Source organism: Bos grunniens, chromosome 27, assembly GCF_055505025.1.
Source record: "Bos grunniens cultivar Pamir isolate PY7600 chromosome 27, Bosgru_T2T1.0, whole genome shotgun sequence".
In the NCBI taxonomy this organism is placed as follows: domain Eukaryota; kingdom Metazoa; phylum Chordata; class Mammalia; order Artiodactyla; family Bovidae; genus Bos; species Bos grunniens.
In genome coordinates, this window is record NC_141191.1 from 7,225,787 (window position 1) to 7,244,395 (window position 18,609).

General features: G+C 47.0%; 1 long non-coding RNA gene across 5 annotated transcripts; it reads left to right on the forward strand.

The window, feature by feature from the left end:
• The first annotated feature begins 9,030 nt into the window (after window positions 1-9,030).
• On the forward strand, window positions 9,031-12,160 carry LOC147343438 (uncharacterized). 5 transcript variants are annotated; one of them, XR_015156009.1, is made up of 3 exons: window positions 9,031-9,119; window positions 10,935-11,019; window positions 11,930-12,160. It is a non-coding gene; the product is annotated as an uncharacterized LOC147343438 (long non-coding RNA). The 5 variants fall into 5 exon arrangements; XR_015156006.1 differs by having other exon boundaries at window positions 10,935-11,009; XR_015156007.1 differs by lacking the exon at window positions 11,930-12,160 and adding an exon at window positions 11,660-11,921 and having other exon boundaries at window positions 10,935-11,009.
• The last annotated feature ends 6,449 nt before the right edge of the window (window positions 12,161-18,609 follow it).

Sequence of the window (18,609 nt, forward strand, 5' to 3'; positions counted from 1 at the left end):
AAACCATAGCCTTGACTAGACGGACCTTTGTTGGCAAAGTAATGTCTCTGCTTTTTAATATGCTGTCTAGGTGGGTCATAACTTTTCTTCCAAGGAGCAAGTATCTTTTAATTTCATGGCTGCAGTCACCATCTGCAGTGATTTTGGAGCCCCCCAAAATAAAGTCTGCCACTGTTTCCACTGTTTCCCCATCTATTTCCCATGAAGTGATGGGACCAGATGCCATGATCATAGTTTTCTGAAAGTTAAGCTTTAAGCCAACTTTTTGACTCTCCTCTTTAACTTTCATCAGAGGCTCTTTGATTCTTCTTCACTTTCTGCCATAAGGGTGGTGTCATCTGCCTGTCTGAGGTTATTGATATTTCTCCCTGCAATCTTGATTCCAGCTTGTGCTTCATCCAGCCTGGCATTTTGCATGATGTACTCTGCATATAAGTTAAATAAGCAGGGTGAAATACAAAGCCTTGACATACTCCTTGCCCAGTTTGGAACTAGTTTCATTGTAGTTTATTTTTAAATGCTATTTACCCCTGATTTTCACTGGATGGTGGGCATTAGTCTCCTGGGAGAAGGAAGGGACCATGAACTTGCCTGTGTTTGGCTCATGACAGGGACTCAATAAAGTCTGCTGGATCTGTGACTAAAGAGTCAACACTGAGAACAAAGAAGGGTTTGGTCATTTACTTGGCTCAGGTCGCACGTTGGCCTCTGAAGCAGGAGCTGGCCATCACCAAGGTGGCAAGGAGAAGCCCAGGATGTCTTGCATTGTTTTCTGCTGATCTCAGCCTATCAATCACTGGTTGTGGTCAAACTGCCCTTTGTGGGTCTTATGACTGCAAGATGCTCTCAACTACAACCATAAGGGAGTTCTGGAAAAAAAAAAAAAAAGAGGCTTTTTGCTTACCAGACCTAGAAATTACACAGCACACCTGGAGCCATGGTGTCAGGCAGAGAGAGAGAGAGCACGCGGGGCAGAAGCCTGGAGTTTTACTTTTATTCAGGTCTAAGATCCCCTGAAGAAGGAAATGGCAACCCACTCCAGTGTTCTTGCCTGGAGTATCCCATAGCCTGAGAAGCCTGGTGGGCTATAGTCCATGGGGTCACAAAACAGTAAGACAAGACTTAGCAACTAAACAACAACAACAGCAAGGATGGGGGCCTAGGTTTGGGGCTCACTTGTTATTGGTGAATTTAAAACATCAGAGCAAGAATTTAATGTCTGGGAAGAGAAACAAAAAACCGTGGAGCCCAAATGGCCAGTTACAGAAACCAACCAAGGTTTCTAAAACAAAGGAGCCTGGGAAGGGGGCCGTGGCCTGGACCTTCCTCTGGCGTTTTCTGGAGTTCTGTGAGTCAGTCTAGCAAATCGTACAACCTGAAGCGGGAGGTACTGGGATTCCTGAGTTTGTAGCCAAGTCGGGCAAAAGTGTCGGGGAGCTGGGGACCGAAGAGTTGGCATCTGAGGTGGAAACAGTCTTGTGGAACTGGGATCATACCCAGCTGCCCCTCCTTCTGGGGTGGTTAGTGTCAGAACTGATCTGAAGCCCTGGACACACAGTTGGTGTCAAGAAGGGAAAACACACAAACAAAACCCTCTCAGCCAGGACCTGCGAACCCTCTGTAATCTCAGTTTTAAGCAACTGCTCTCGACTTCCACCTCCTGTTTTTCTGGCTCAACCCTTTGTAGATGAAGAACCTAGAATCCTTGACCTGATGCTGCTAAGCCCCTTCGCACGCCCCCGGATTCAGCCTGTTTTCAGGACGCCTCATGCACAGCGGGTCCTGTCTCCCCACTGGTCCTGCTTGGACGCCTCCTTCCCCTTCGCTTGCCTTCACTCCCCACGACTGCTTCACGTGGCACCTTCTCCTTCAAAGCTCACGTCATGACAGGTTTTCAAAGAAAATCAAAGCAACCAGAAGTGAACTTCCCCAGTTGTGGCCCCCAGGTGTGTCTACATCTGTGCCCACATGTGGCGTGTGATTCTCTCCAAGCTCCCTGCACACCTTCCTGTCTCTTCTCCCTGCCCCCCGTCCCCGGTCCCCACCACCTCCTTTTTCTTTCAGCATCTTTGGAGAGATTCTGAGTGGTTTCTGTTTGATGATGACTCATCTTTGCCTGGAAAATCCCATGGATGGAGGAGCCTGGTAAGTCCATGGGGTCGCTAAGAGTCGGACACGACTGAGTGACTTCACTTTCACTTTTCACTTTCATGCATTGGAGAAGGAAATGGCAACCCACTCCAGTGTTTTTGCCTGGAGAATCCCAGGGACGGGGGAACCTTGTGGGCTGCCGTCTCTGGAGTCGCACAGAGTCGGACACGACTGAAGCGACTTAGCAGCAGTAGCAGCAGCATCTTTGTCCAGGTGAAATATTCCTGCACTATTTTTCTTAATTTATTGTATTTAACTGCTTGCTTTATACTGATTCTTTTTTGTTTGTTTTTTAATTTGTGCCAGCTCTTAGCTGTTGCATGCAGAATCTTTAGTTGTGACACATGAACTCTTAGTTGTGGCATGTGGGATCTAGTTCCCTGACCAGAGATTGAACCTATGCCCCCAGCATTGGGAGCTCAGAGTCTTAACCACGGGACCACCAGGGCTGTCCCTGCATGATCTACTTTAAAGAGATTTTGTAGGGGGTAGACAGAATTGGGTTCCAGGCTACAGGGATTTCTCCCTATGATGCATGATTGTTACTATGAATACCTTCTTTCAATGGGTAACCAATGAGAATAACACAAATGGACCATCCACTTTCTCATAACCAGATTCACAACTGCTGCCTCCTAAGCAGACTGCTTCCTACCAGTGTGGTTCCTCATGTGATGGTTAAGTTAGCACATCTCTTCTTCCTGAAGCTGAGCTTCCTGTGCTATACAGAAGCTTCCCATTAGCTAGCTGTTTTATATATGGTGGGTTTATAACAGTCCTTTACCTTCCCTTCCTGAATCCAGTCTACATATGGCTACCAAGTTATTTCCAGATTGCAAATTTGGCAATGTTATTTTCTCATTTAAAGTCCTTCAGTTTCTCCTCTTTGCTTACCAGACAAATCCAAATATCCAAACCTGAGTCTACATATCCTACAGTGTTTCCTTTTTCTTTAGCCAAAGGACACATGACTTCCCAAATTCACATTGAAATCTACACCTTTCTATCTTTGCCTATGATCTTCCTTTTTCCAGGACTGGCTTCACCACTGTGTGTGTATCTGCCTCATAAATACTGACTCATCCCTTAGACCATAAATCAAAAACTGACCTCACAGCAAAGTATTCTCAACTTCTCCCCCTGCTCCCACCCCCACACCATAGGAACAGGAACAGCTGTTCCTTCCTTTAAGACCCCTCCTCCTCACTGCAGTGAATAGTGATGAACTGTTACAGTGTGGATCTGTTTGATCCAGCTGAAAGCCCCTGGCATTCCGGGAGCACATTGTGTTCATTTTGTACCTGATTCTGGCTAAGTAACTGGAAATCGTGGGAGCAGAGGAAATGGGTCTCAGGAAGAATGGTGCTGAGCCAAGCTGCCCTGTGCCTGGAAAGGGGGCCAGGAGAGTGCTAGAAACTGAGAACCAGGTGATGCCCGGAGGGACCCATCTGACTGTTTCCTATCTTTGTGTAATTCCTCTCACTTGAGTGCTTCGCCCAGAAACTTCAAGGATTAGATTACTATACTGGTGTAACATGAAGCAGGAGGATAAGCCTACATTCTGAGTAACTTACTTCCTTTTATTAAGCAGGAGGACAAACATATTTTCCCCAGAGGCAGATAATTTGGCTTTTACTTAGTGCAGGAAGTATCTTTTTGCTAAGAAACCGTTCATCAGAACCTAGTGTCAGCGGGTGTGAGGCCTAGGCTCTGATGCTGTAGCATCTCAGAATTGGAGGGACCTAAGTGAAGAGGAACTAAAAAGCCTCTTGATGAAAGCGAAAGTGGAGAGTGAAAAAGTTGGCTTAAAGCTCAACATTCAGAAAACTAAGATCATGGCATCCAGTCCCATGACTTCATGGGAAATAGATGGGGAAACAGTGGAAACAGTGTCAGACTTTATCTGACAGCTCCAAAATCACTGCAGATGGTGACTGCAGCCATGAAATTAAAAGACGCTTACTCCTTGGAAGGAAAATTATGACCAACCTAGATAACCTATTCAAAAGCAGATACATTACTTTGCCAACAAAGGTTCATCTAGTCAAGGCTATGGTTTTTACTGTGGTCATGTATGGATGTGAGAGTTGGACTGTGAAGAAGGCTGAGCGCCAAAGAATTGATGCTTTTGAACTGTGGTGTTGGAGAAGACTCTTGAGAGTCCCTTGGACTGCAAGTAGATCCAACCAGTCCATTCTGAAGGATATCAGCCCTGGGATTTCTTTGGAAGGAATGATGCTAAAGCTAAAACTCCAGTACTTTGGCCACCTCATGCGAAGAGCTGACTCACTGGAAAAGACTCTGATGCTGGGAGGGATTGGGGGCAGGAGGAGAAGGGGACGACAGAGGATGAGATGGCTGAATGGCATCATTGACTCGATGGATGTCAGTCTGAGTGAACTCTGGGAGTTGGTGATGGACAGGGAGGCCTGGCGTGCTGCGATTCATGGGGTCACAAAGAGTCGGACAGGATTGAGCGACTGAACTGAACTGAACTGATTATCACATTTTCCAGATGAGAAAACTAAGGTCCAGAAAAGAGAGGCTACTTACTTCCCAGGGGTCCAGAGGCAAGTGGCTTCTCTGGAGCCACAGCCCTGGTTTCCTGACTCTAAAATCAGTGTTTTCTCAGTTAATCCTAAGCCTCAGTAATGACACTCTTTCATGGAGGAAATGTCTAGAGTTCTGCATAATAATCAGAAGAGAAATCAGAAAATAAGAGAAGATTAAAAAAGTGAAATTAAGCAATATTGTGCTATTTCCTTTTATGGACACTTATAATATTATTCCCAAATGATTTTTGTCGTTTTCAACCTAAACCAATTTTTGTCTATTTCAAATACATCTGATGAAGCACCCTCTGCAGACCAAGGTAGTGAAGACCCCAAGACTTTTGCCTCTTCTCAGCTGAATTTGTTGCTTCCCTGCCCCTGCCCTCTACTTCCCGGCTGATGCGATGGTTAACGCGCACGTCTAGGTATGATTTACTGCGTCGTCTCCCCAGACAGGTTTTCTCTCTTTTTCTTGCTGGCATGCCGCCCTATTTCCTCTTGATTTCTTCCCTTCTGCAGGGGGAGCTGACCATCTGAGCCCTAAGGCCATGCCACGGTGTCACAGAGAGCTGTTCTCCTCCTTCTATCCCCTCCTGTCCTCAGTGTTCCTGGCGCTGCAGCAGCGCTCGGACCCTCCCACACCCTCCACTCGCCCAGGAGCTCAGCTCTCGGGGGTCGGCAGTGACTGGCTCCCTGAGCTTGCTGAGGCAGGGGCAGTGACAAGTCCCCTGCATTTTGCAGCCTCGTGTCCCTTCCAGTCTCTGCAGATGAGCCAGGCCCGGGTACAGAGGCCCTGGGTGCCAGGCGCTGGCCCTTGGGTCCCTGCCAGGAGGCGCCGCGCGTCCGCAGGTGCCCACTCAGTGATTTCTCTGGTTCACTAGTGCCTGGTGATGGGAACACATCGGGCTGTCAGGGCGCCTCCAGGAACAGGCCCTGGAGGACGAAGGAGAGGCTCCTCAGGCCCTGCTGCCCACAGGAGGGAGAGGAGGTGAGTGAGCAAAGCCGAGGGCCCAGGCGGACGGGGTCTTGGCTCGGGGGACCCCAGGCAGGAGCCCGAGGACCAGGCGAGTGGCCATCCTCCCGTGGTCCCCGCTCTGCGTCGGGCCTCCACACCTCTCGGAAGCGCCTGGAGCCACGCACCTCAGAACCGGGGGAACCTGGGGGTCAGCTCACCCAGCTCTGGCATCTCACCGACGAGGGCGCGGAGGCGCCACGAAGGGACGTGACCTGTAGTCAGAGGCGGAGCCGGGACCGGAGCCCGGGGTCCGAAGCCTCGGTCCAGCGTCATCTTTCCACACGACATCCCAGAGGTGTCTGAGGCTGCTTCTGAGGGAGCGAGGGGGCTGCGGGACAGGACACGTGCGCTGGCGGGGCCGGCTGTGCGTCCACCCGGGGCTCAGTCCTCCTGACCTCGGTGTGGTCCTGCTCCCCGCGGAGGGAACGGCCGCTCGAGGTCGCCCCCCGGAGGCCGTCTGAGGTCGTAGGGAAGGTCCCAGGGCGCTCCGCACAGAGAGGGCGCTCCGCGTGAAGTCGGCGCGGTGCCGCCCGACGCCCGACACACTTCCGGGCGCAACCGACGCTCACGGCGGCCGACCACGGCCCAAGACCCAAAGCTGCCCCTGCACACGTGGGATGGTGCCTCCCCCAGACCGGCCCGAGGCAGAGCGTCGGGGGCTTGAAGGGCCCCTTCTTGTTCTCACTGGAAGCACGACCCCGAGACTGGAGTGTGTGCAGAGGCGGGCAGGCCGGGGGACGGGGTCCTGAGCCCCTGATTTAGGAGCGATGAGTGAGGCCCCTCGGGGTCCAGCGCGGAAGGCGTGGGAGCCCGGGCTTGAATGGGAGAAGTCTGGGCACAGACGAAGAAGGAGAAGAATCCCACGTTCCTATGGCTCTGTCAAAGGTGCTTCCTGTTTCCAGGCTCGAGTTATTCTTCGTCTGGCTCACACCTAAGGGCTCAACGCTGAGGAGACTCAGTCTTAGGTTTTCAAGACCTTGGAGTCTTGTAGGTGAAACAAGGTCGACAGGTAGCAGGACTCCAACTCATTCATGACAACAAGGACGTCATTCTGTTTCTCTAGGGAGAGAACGAGGGCTCAGAGTGAGGCCTGTCCTGTCAGAGTGGAGTCAGTAAGCTCCTCAGAGCAGAGCCGGGTGGGAACAGAGCTGCCAGCACCCGACAGAGAAGAGACGTGCTTACCCAGGGCCACATGCTCCCTGGCCTGCTCTGCTGGAGGAGCACGTGGGGAGCAGACTGGGGCCTTTTATGGCCCCAAAACTGAAGAAGAATTTTATGAGATTCTTGTGACTGCTCTCTCTCCCTCCCTTCTTCCCTCCATTTCTATTTTCTCTCCTTTGAAGTCTCAACCATCCTTGCCTTGGACAATTTCTCTCACTGCCCAGACATCCTCCAGCGATTTCTCTCAGGGTCAATAAATAGTAGAGGCTCGCATTCATAGGCCCAATGTGTTTTTTTTTTTATCTCGCTCTAACTTTCGTCTAGTCGAGGCTGTGGTTTTTCCAATGGCCATGTATGGATGTGAGAGTTGGACTGTGAAGAAAGCTGAGCGCCGAAGAATTGATGCTTTTGAACTGTGGTGTTGGAGAAGACTCTTGAGAGTCCCTTGGACTGCAAGGAGATCCAACCAGTCCATCCTAAAGGAGATCAGCCCTGGGTGTTCATTGGAAGGATTGATATTGAAGCTGAAACTCCAATACTTTGGCCACCTAATTCGAAGACCTGACTCATTTCAAAAGACCCTGATGCTGGGAAAGATTGAAGGCAGGAGGAGAAGGGGATGACAGAGGATGAGATGGTTGGATGGCATCACCGACTCGATGGACATGGGTTTGGGTGGACTCTGGGTGTTGGTGATGGACAGGGAGACCTGGCGTGCTGTGGTTCATGGGGTCGCAAATAGTCGGACACGACTGAGCAAGTGAACTGAACTGAACTAACTTTTCAGACAGAAATCTTGACATAAATTCAGTCATCTCAATTTTGACTCCACAAGAGTGATTAGACTCAATCCCAGGGTCACAGAAGCCGTGGGTGTTAGTGTTGTCATTAAAATTCCCTCAGTTTCTTCACTGGACACAGTCATTTCTGACCCAGGGACATCTTGGCTGAAACTACAATTTGTGCTTCATGCATGAGTTGAAATTCTTCATTAAGTTCTGGAAGAAAAATCAAAGATTTTTATGGAATAAATCTCATATTGAAAAAAAAAGGATGAAAGCATTTATTTAAAAAGAAAAAACTGTCTTTAAATAACTGTTTTTGAAAAACCTTTTTTCATTTTTGAAGACTGAGGAAGTTGATCTTTGACGTGAAAGGAGGAATAAGAGAAATGAGAAAACAGGGGAAATGGGTAGAAATAAGGTAATATTTGCATTGTGGTAACAGATAGGAGTCTTCCCTGGTGGCTCAGCAGTAAAGAATCTACCTGCAGTGTTGGCTATCTGGGTTCAATCCCTGGGTCAGGAAGATCCCTTGGAGAAAGAAATGGCTGCCCACTCCAATATTCTTGCCTGGAGAATCCCATGGACAGAGGAGCCTGGTGGGCTATAGTCTGTAGGGTCACAAAGAGTCAAACATGACTAAAGAAACTAATCACGCGCACACGCAATGGAGAAAGATTTAGCAACATAAAAGACATCTGCCACAGGATAAACCCAGGATATGATTTTGACCTTGTCTGGCCACAGATTCCTCTTCTGTAAAGAGGAAGTTGGCTTAGATGATCTCCAAAGGTTCAAGCCATTGTGAGTCAATGCCATTCATTGAGAGCAGAATATAAGAAGCTTACACATCAGAATCAAGGAGGTTAATTCCCACAGATCCATAGTTTTAGGACTGGAAAACTATTGAGAAGTAACCACAAAAAATCTAAAGGAATAAGAGTTCAATGTGGGCTAGTGACAAAATTTTTACTCCTAATTCATAGCTTTTCTTATGCACACAGTAGCCAATTATAAAATATAGCAAAAGAAGGTGACTGAAAAAGCAAAACCATACAATATTTAAGAATCAAGTTACAAAAAAAAAAACACAAAACACTCTGAAGGACCCAGAAAGGTTATACTAAAAGGAGGAAAACATGTAAAGGGAAATCTAGTTCTTAGACTCAATCACCCACATGTCATTTTTTTTTTTCTTTAGTAAAACCTGTAATTTCAATGAAGAATCAGTCAATAAAGCGATAACATTATGTTTAACTTGATGGAGTAATTTAAATGTTATTTGGTAATAGAGAATCACTGAGCATAGCCATGCCCTCTGAAAGAGACTGAAGAGGGAGATTTGATTATCTTGAACTGGAGGAGCTGTGTTATTAATAGCTCAGATCACTTAGTGCTGCCTCTGGCAGAGACAAACAGAAGAGCAGAAGGAACAGAACCGTCTCTGACCAGGACTAGGTAGGTGCCAGGCAGGCTGTGTGGTTTAGGTGCTCTGATGGGTGTACAAAATGTGTCCCGCCCCTGTCCTCCCACAGACGGCCTGCTGTACTTGGATCACTAGGGTGGCCCTGATCATTTTCAATTCCTTCTAATCATGTATGAGCTTGTTTCTCTTCCGTGCAAGACTAGGTTTCCTAAGAGGACAGAGATGTGAACTCAGACATCAGCCTTCCATATGAGACATGTGGGAGTGAGGGCATGTCTGTGGGCTCAGGAAATTCATAGTGCTGGATGGTGCAAGCAACAGTTCTCAGGTCACTGCTGGGGACTTGTCTGTCATAGGTTTTCAGAAGAGCCTCCATTCCAGGACTGAAAGAATTAAGAATGAAACCAACCAGGAATACAGACAGAAGTAGATAAACATACTAATAAATATCTTTGAAGAAAACCAAATGTAATCTCTAAGGGTAGTTATAAATTTCATCTATTAGATGAGCAAGCACAAAGCCAAAAGCAAGCCAGAAACAATTTTTGCAACACATAGAATATAGGATTAGTGACTTTAAATATACATGGGATTCTGAGAAGTCAGCAAGGAAAGATGAATAGAAAAATGGGTAAAGTGTAAGGGATAAAAACATTTTTAAAATGTTCAACCTCAGAAACAATTTTTTTTAATATATTAAAACAAAAAAGAAAATATTATTACCTCATTCAATTTGGAAAAATTGAAAAAATTCTTAAAACCACTAGTAATGAGAATATTGACTGTGAAATATACTTTTTAACATTGTCAGTAAGAGGATAAAGTGGTACAATAGTTTCTAGCATGGGCAATTGGGAAAAACCCATTAAAACTTGAAAAATGCATATATATATATATATATATATATATATATATAGATTCCACTTGTAGGAATTTATACAAAAGTAAGTGTTATATAAATTTCTCAAGATATATGTATATATATGATCATACAAATTTATGAGGCAAATTCACTTGAACAGATACTAAAATTTTTCCAAGATAACATTTAAGTGGTAAAAACACATTGGCATTGAGTGTGAAGTAAGATTCTATGTTTTAAATTAAAAATAAATATTTACACAATTTCATTTGCAAAGGAAAAGAGCTGAAATGTTCTGAATTGTAGGTAGTCGTTATAACTGAAGGGTGGGCCTGTGGGTTTTTAAAAAATCTTTCATTTTTGCGTTTACTTATGACCTGAAATTTTGGGTGTTTTTAGTTGAAACTTTCTGATGTGTACTATTTTTTATAATCAGAAAAACTATGATAGATTTAAATGAAAGTAAACATTAAAATTAAAATCCTAGAAATAATTGGGTATATTTCTCCACTAATTTTTAACCAATACAAACTCTTTCTTCCTTTAACGTGGATTCTTTAGGAAGATTATAACCCACCACCATTCTGGATCTTCCTTTCAAGTAGCCCTGAAGATCCAATCAACTGGGCTCTAAATCTTTTCTAATGAACCTCCTCACCCACAAGGGGCTGGCCTTACCCTCCTTTTGTAACAGCCGGACTCCCGCCCTACCACTGGCTTTGGATGCTCCAGCCTCTGCCTCACGGGGATGCCGCCTCCATAGATGTGGGCACAGGAGGGCCTCAACCCCAGATCTGAAACCCCAGGTCTGAGCAAACCCAAGGCGAGTGACAGCTGGGGCTCAGGGAGCCGGAAAGGATGGAGCAGTCACACTCCTCCTGCCAAGGCAGGCGCAGGGCCCCGGGGTAGGAGGTCATGTCTGCTCTGGTCCTGGAGGCCCTGAGCTCCTCGGACTTCTGACTGTGTCCTTGATCCTTCCCACCAGGCCTTCCGGGACCTCCGTTCCGGGACAATGAGGCTCCTCCATGTCTTCCTCACTGCTCTCTCGATCCTCTTCCAGGTACTGCCCGGTAAATACCAGTCATGATGCCCTTTCATATCATTACTTGGTTTTTCCTTCCCTAAGTCAACCATCATCAGAAAGTAAAGCTTGACAGAGCTACTAGTAGGTCACTTCCACACCCAAAAGTAGGCATTGAGTGATTAGAGAATTCTTTCCAAAGCATGTTGTTGCATCTTCATGACCTTAAACGTCTTGTTGGTGGTAACTTTCTCCCTCCTCCCAATTCCCTGGAATAATCTAGATTATTTGTGAAGTAAATCAGTTGAATTACTTGACTGGTATAACCCAGTATGAGACAAACTTGCTTTATTCAGGCCCAGACCGGAGACCTCTTGCCACCCGTCACAGTGTGACCTTGAGTTCCACTGGACAAGGCTTCCATCTGACGAGCCTGTGAGAGCTGGGTGGGTTTTGCATGATGGGGAGGTGGGGTGACTGGTGAGGCACACGGGGCAGTGGTTACTGACCCTGAGGTTACCACCCAGGTGTTCCTGTGGCAGGAAGGAGATATATATATATATATATATATATATTTTTTTTTTTTTTTCCTTTGGCTGTGCTGGGTCTTCCTTGCTGCGCGGGCTTTTCTCTAGTTTTGGAGAGCGCAGGCTACTCTCCAGTTGCAGGGCACACATTTCTCGTTACAGGGGCTTCTCGCTGTGGAGCCCGGGCTCCGGAGCACAGGCTCACGATGGTGTCTCAGGGGCTTAGTTGCTCCCAAACGTGGGATCTTCTCGAACCAGGTTCGTCAGCAACACTGACATCTTACATCAGAACAGAGAGTGAGGGATACGAGGGGGATGTTTGCTATTGGTGTTTAGCTGGGAAAGAAGGGGATCCCAGTCAGATGGTGAGACCCCCAGATTTCCTCATGGGACTTCCACGAGGCTTCATATAAATGTCTTTTCCTTTTCCAGACAGCACTAGGGTGCTCAATTTTGAAAGACCCTGCTATCTTCAGGGTGGAATCTGCCTGAAGCAAGGGACGCCAAGCTGTGAGCCCTTCAGAGGACCCTGCTGGGCATTCACTGTTTACTGCAAAATAAAGCCGAGCTGATGGAGGCAGCCCAGCTGAGGAACCCGGCGAGAGACCCTGAGCAAGTCTCCTCTTGTGCAAATAAAAGCAGACAGTTCTCACATCTACACAATCGAATGTTTTATCATTAGGACTGATGTTGTTTTCCATGGCAGGGTAGGCAGTGGGAGGGAGACAGTTATTATGCTTTAAATTCTTGCCTGGAAAATTCCTTGGATAGAGGAACCTGACAGGCTACAGTCCATGGGGTTGCAAAGAGTTTGGCAGGACTGAGGGACTGAACACAAATGTTGCAACAGTGTTTTCATTCACAGAGCAAATGTGACCCTTAAGCCACTTTGGCCCGAGGCTGGAGTCCTGAGAGAGGTGCGATCATGCGGTGTCTTCCTTGTTCACTTGTCTTGTCCAAGGCGTGGCCCCATCTGTAGTTTGCTGAGTAGGCCGCCTCTCTATACAGGTGTCACTCTCCTCCCTCTGGGGAGGGAGCAGGCCCTGACAGGACCACAGCTCTCTACAGTTTACAGAGCAGGTTTAGGGCGGGAGGACGGAGACAGGGTGCAAGGTGCCCAGGAAGCGGGGGACAAAGAGGAAAATATGTGACTCAGCCAAAGTCGCGTATTTCAAGCCTCAGCATCATCATAAGTTATAATAACTAGTAATGAAAGTCACTGTGTTGTTCTTTATAAAAATTATCCTGCTTATTTTTGCAAGTTTTCCCTTTACAGGGAATCTTAAAATGAGCTTGGTCAATATAAAAATATTTTTAAATCCTAATTTCTAGATTATCACTAGTGTATGGAAAGTCGTGAGCCAATTTATCATTCTTTTAAAATGTATAGTAATTTTCACTTGATTCTAATACTTAAACCTTGAGGAAGGAGACCAGTAGAACATCCTGCAGTAATAAAGAATTCAGTATCTAGAGTCAGATTCCTGATTCCAACTTTAATTTCACCACATACAAACTCGAACACCACACTGAATATCTCTAGTCTTATTTTTTCCTCATGGATACCATTAGGGATGATATTAGTATTAGACTAGTATTAGACTAGTTCTGGTTGTAGGAAGGCCATCATAATCACCTTCAATACGCTTCACTTGGTGGGTTCTGATTAATTGCATAAATGTAGGCTGAGTAATCAGCCATCATCTTGAGATGAGAAGGAAAATACAAGAATCCTTGAGTCAGTCATTCTGAAGACATTTGTTACAGAAAAATGCTTCATTAAGAATAAGGGGGATCATTTCTTACGAGAAGCCCAAGATTTTCTGGGTGAAAAAACAGAAATCTCACCCCCAGCTGCTGAGACTTAAGTTAGGGATGACTCAGCCAAAGCCCAGCGGAGAAGGCGATGGCACCCCACTCCAGTACTGTTGCCTGGAAAATCCCATGGATGGAGGAGCCTGGTGGGCTGCAGTCCATGGGGTCTCGAAGAGTCAGACACGACTGAGCGACTTCACTTTCACTTTTCACTTTCATGCAGTGGAGAAGGAAATGGCAACCCACTCAAGTGTTCTTGCCTGGAGAATCCCAGGGACGGGGGAGCCTGGTGGGCTGCCATCTATGGGGTGACACAGAGTCGGACACGACTGAAGCGACTTAGCAGCAGAAGCAGGAGTAGCCAAAGCCCGGAGACAGAGGAGAGAAACAGCAGGGTAAGGAAAAGCAGGAGGAGGGTGCCTGGATGTCTGTTAGCATCACTGATGCCATCTTGGGCTCGTGCAGCTCCTGCCATCCTTCTGCTGACCCTGCCTGGAACTGGCCTGTGTGGTGAATCATGTCTCTGTCATCAGGGTCTTGAAGTTAATAGATATTGTTTAATAACCATTAGGACCAGGCAGCCTCTATGCTCTGTTAGTCCCCAAACAATGAGGATAACCTTCCCTGATGTATTCCCATGTGACTAGTTAACCTTACACAAATCTTAGGAAAATAGATTCCTATTTCCAACCCCCCACCCCCATTCACCAGGTTAGCAACAAAATATCCCCAGTGGCTCCTCAGAGGGAGCTTTGGAGTCCTGCTCTGTGAGTAAGTAAGGTGCTCCCCTGACCTTGGTAAAAAATGGACTTATTGATTATACCCAGTGGCCTTCTCATTTTTTGATCTCAAGATGCCATCTCAGTTTGGTGAACTGTTTTCATTCCTTCTGTCCTTCATCAGGGACACTAAGCCCCTGTCCCAAACTTGTTTTGATTCAGGCTTTGGCTAAGGAGCAAAGCCCTTCGACTTTCACTTACCCTGGAACTATGCTGTGTTTTATAGCACAAGAGTCAAGAACATGAGGCTTTATCGGTCATTAGACATCACCATGGCCTGGACAGGGCCCTGAATCAGCAGGGTCATTCCTAGAGCACAGATAAAGCCCATTGTCAGACGCAGGGGTACTGTCTTCTGTACAAACTAAGCCAAGTGACATGCTACAATAGATCGAAGACACCTCTCAGCATCTGAAGAGAAGTGAGTCCTAAACTGTGTGATAGTTTTCCTTCGCAAAGTCCCATTCAGTTAAGTGCAAGAGTGACTATCAGAAAAATAAAAGATTGTATCTTGACTATACTTGTGCCTGAGTTGAAGTAGTGGATGGTACTAACTCCATGAAAGCAAATGGGAAAAACGTCATCTAAACTATTAACATGTTCCCATAGAGTAAGTGCTCCATCAGTTTTAATCATTCTTTTAGATTTTTATTTTTTTGATGTGGACCATTTTTAAATCTTTATTGAATTTGTTACCCTATTGCTTCTGTCTTATGTTTTGTCTTTCTGACCACAAGGCATGTGGGATCTTGGCTCCCCAGTCAAGGTTGGAACCCACATCACCTGCACTGGAAGGCCAAGTCTTAACCACTGGACTGCCAGGGACATCCTATCTATTCATTCTTTTCTTTTTTCCCATCTATTCATTCTTATTTTTACTGTCATCATCATTGTTGTTCTCTTCTGGTCCTGCACCCATTAAGAGCTAACAAAAGAAACCCCTCCAGCTTTGCCTGGAACATTGTTAATCGTTGCTCCTGTTCATATCATGGGCTTTCGAAGTCCAGCAAATATTTTAGTTAGTACTCAGATCAGAATTGAGCACTGTCTTCCACATGCAGTCGCCCTGATTGGACCTATAAAAGAAGCTTTGGGTCGCTTTTTATTCAACCCACTGAAGTGCTGTTTGTTTTCTCCTTTCCAGGAACTTGGGAGGAGTCTCTTCTGAACCAGCCTTGAAGCTGTCTTACCTCCTCATCTTTGTTGTCTTCTTTTCTCAAGTGATCCCGGGTAAATGGTCTCTGGCATTTCCCTGTCATATCTGAGTTCAATTTCGTTACTCAAACCTGCTCCACTTTCACAGAGATACCCAGGTGTCCCCAAAGCAGCTCAGGGATGCTAATCTGGGAAGAGTAGAAAAGGGAAGTTTCCCAGTCGGGTTTGCAGAAGGCCATCTGGCCTGGAGGCATAGAGAAGAAACCCTGAAATTAACGGGAAAGAATGGAAACAAACCATCACCTGCTTTCTTTAAAGTCTAATATGATGACATAGTCATAACATACATAGTCTCCTTTTTTAAACCTTCCACCTACTGACGTGTGTCTGAGCTGATAGCAGTACCTAAAGTTTACCATTTGCCTCATTCCAGAGGCATTTTGTTCCTGGCTGCAGAGCACAATAAAAGAGGAAGCTTAGAGGTATTTTTTAGAAGGAGATAATTCATATAGGTAGAACCACGACATTTTGGGAAAAAACACAGATGTATATTCTGCCCCATATCTTGAGCAAGCGGTGGCAGGGATGAGAAAAGAAGGGGAGGCGGGGGTCTGAGCCCCTGTGTGATTGCTCCTCGCATCACAGAAGTGCTGACTGTCACGGGACAGCTCAGAGGGCAGTAAGATCACTTGGATGTGCGGAGCAGAGTGGCTGGTGTGGCTGAGAGGGGCTGGAGGGTCCCTGAGAGCCGGCGCCTTGCCTCCTGCAGGGAGTCTTGTCTTGGCTGCCATGTTGTTCTTGGTGCCCAGCACCCGTCGTCCTCTGTCTCCCCTCACTCACTTCCTCCCATCATCACATCACACCATGTGGTCGCTCAGTCGTGTCTGACTCTTTGTGACCCCATGGTCTGGCCAGGCTCCGCTGCCCATGGGGTTCTCCAGGCAAGAATAATGGAGCGGGTAGCCATGCCCTCCTCCATGGGATCTTCCTGACGCAGGGATCTATCCCAGATCTCCCACATTGCAGGCAGATTCTGGACCACCTGAGCCACCTAATGTAAATACACTCATCTGACCAATCATTCCTTTCCTAGGTCTCACTGCCCAGGGCTCCTCGTGCTTCCCAGGGTGTTAGCTCACAAAACCTGACAGATAATGAGCTAAGCGAGCAGGGGCTGGATGGATGCAATAGCTCTCCCGATGCCCACCCCCAGACCCTGTCCTCTGTCTGCTTCTGGGCAACAAGCCGCTCTCTGCTGTGGGCCCACTGGGCACAGTCATCGATTCTGTGGCCTCACTCAGATGAGTGACCCCACGTCAGTTTCCTCACTGGGCTAACTTTCAATCAGAGAGAAGGGGGTGTAGATTCCCTTCCTCCACTGGGCTGTGAGGGGATGTCCTGGGGAAGAATGAAGACAGAGCCACAGAACTCCTCATGTGAGATTCTCAGCGCAGTGCTAAGATATCTGTGGGTCCCAGTGATGGGCGGTCCAGGGGTCAGAGCTCCTGGGTCACAGCTGCTGTGATGAAGCCCAGGGTGGCATGGGTGGGCATCAGGACAGCCTCCACAGTGTGGCACAGAGCTGCAGGTGCGAGGACCCGTGATGAGAAAGCTCTCTGCTGGAAGCCAAGTGCTAGCACCTTCCCTCCAGCCTGTGGGTAGAACGAGCAGTTCAAGAAAGTGGAAACAAGGTTGATGTCCATGAGTGGGCAGAGTGGGGAGTGTGAGCCTGCCACCAGCCCTGACATTGACCCCACAGGGCACTGACCCCTCAACAATCTGAGGCCAACGAGAGCCAGCCCTCTGACCACTCAATCTGGGTTCCCAAGTTGGTGACCTCTACTAATGACCCAGACCAGTGGACAGGCTGGACTTAGAGGGTCCTTGGGGGGCCCTTGCTTATCTCCCCTACCTCCTAAGAGGCAGGAAAAGCAACCTTTTTTTTTTTTTTTTAATTTTTGGCTGCGCTGGGTCTCTGCTGCTGAGCCCGAGCTTTCTCTAGATGCGGTGACTGGGGGCTCCTCTCTAGTTCTGGTCCTCAGGCTTCTCATTGCGGTGGCCTCCCTTGTTGCGGGTCCTGGACTCTAGATCACAGGCTCAGCCGTTTGGAACATGGTGCCCCAAGGCATGTGGGATCTTCCAGGACCAGGGATCAAACCCGTGTCCCCTGCACTGGCAGGTGGACTCCCAGCCACTGGACCACCAGAGAAGTCCCAAACCAACCTTAGTCCTGGTTTGGAGCCAGGCGGGCTATTCCTTTTCCCTTTTAGAAACCTCTCTCCCCTCAGCTGGTGCCCTGATCATTCTAGGTCCTTGGCTTCAGGGCCTTAATGTTTAGATCTTTAATCATAATTGTAAGACTTATCTGAGAAACCCTGAAAGCAGGCCTATGTTCTTAGCCTGGGAATGGTGAGTGACCTTCAGAGTATTGCTGACACTCTTCAACTGCGTGGGACATATGTGTGAGTATGTTCACAGATTTTAGTAAATATCTGAGGGCTGTGCTACCATCTTGTCTTCAGTGGGATCCCTCGCCAGGAAATGAAAACACAAACGTACAAAATTTTAATGTGCTGTTTCCAAAAGACATCTGATAACCCCACAATGGCGCATTTCAGAGGGCACAATAACAGGCTGTAAATGTCAGCCCAAGAGAGCTGTTTACAGTCTCTGATCCTAGTTTCCAAATTACAGCATAAAATTTCTATTCACAACAAATTTGAAATTCAGCCTTTCTCCTGCTGAACAAGCAAGTATAATAGGAGGGACAAAGTGAGGGAAAAGAGGTGCATAAGACAGAATTCTTTCCTGGCAGTGTATTTTGGGGATCCCTGGTTGGACTGAATTATTTCTTCCCCCGGATCGTGATCTGAAGACTTTCTTCCAAAAATAGACATTTTTGTTCTTTCTTTAGGATGTAGAATGCTTAATTTGTGTGACTCTCACACAAGTGTGTGCCTGGGAAGAAAATAAATGGTCTTCATCACATGGTAAACACTTCCACTGTATGATGAACTCATGTATGATGGAACTTCCTGAATTAAGTAAACTGAGGAATTCACATTTAATGGATCATCCCTGAATTACATTGGAAAGCTGAAGCCTCATTCTATCATTTTCTTTATTCATCGACTATTCTGTCAGCATCTATTGAACACCTACTGTGTGCTAGAAACTGTACTGGTAGCTGAGGCCATGGAACCAAAGTCTCTTCTCTTACACAAGTTGGGTGAATGAAGGATGTCTTCCCAGTGAAGGCCATGTGTGAGCTGAGACTATAAAAAGCGAGTACAAATCAGGCAGGGAAAGTCGGAGGACAAGTAGCGTAAGTGTGTTTCAGTGTAAGGAGAACACAATACGCCA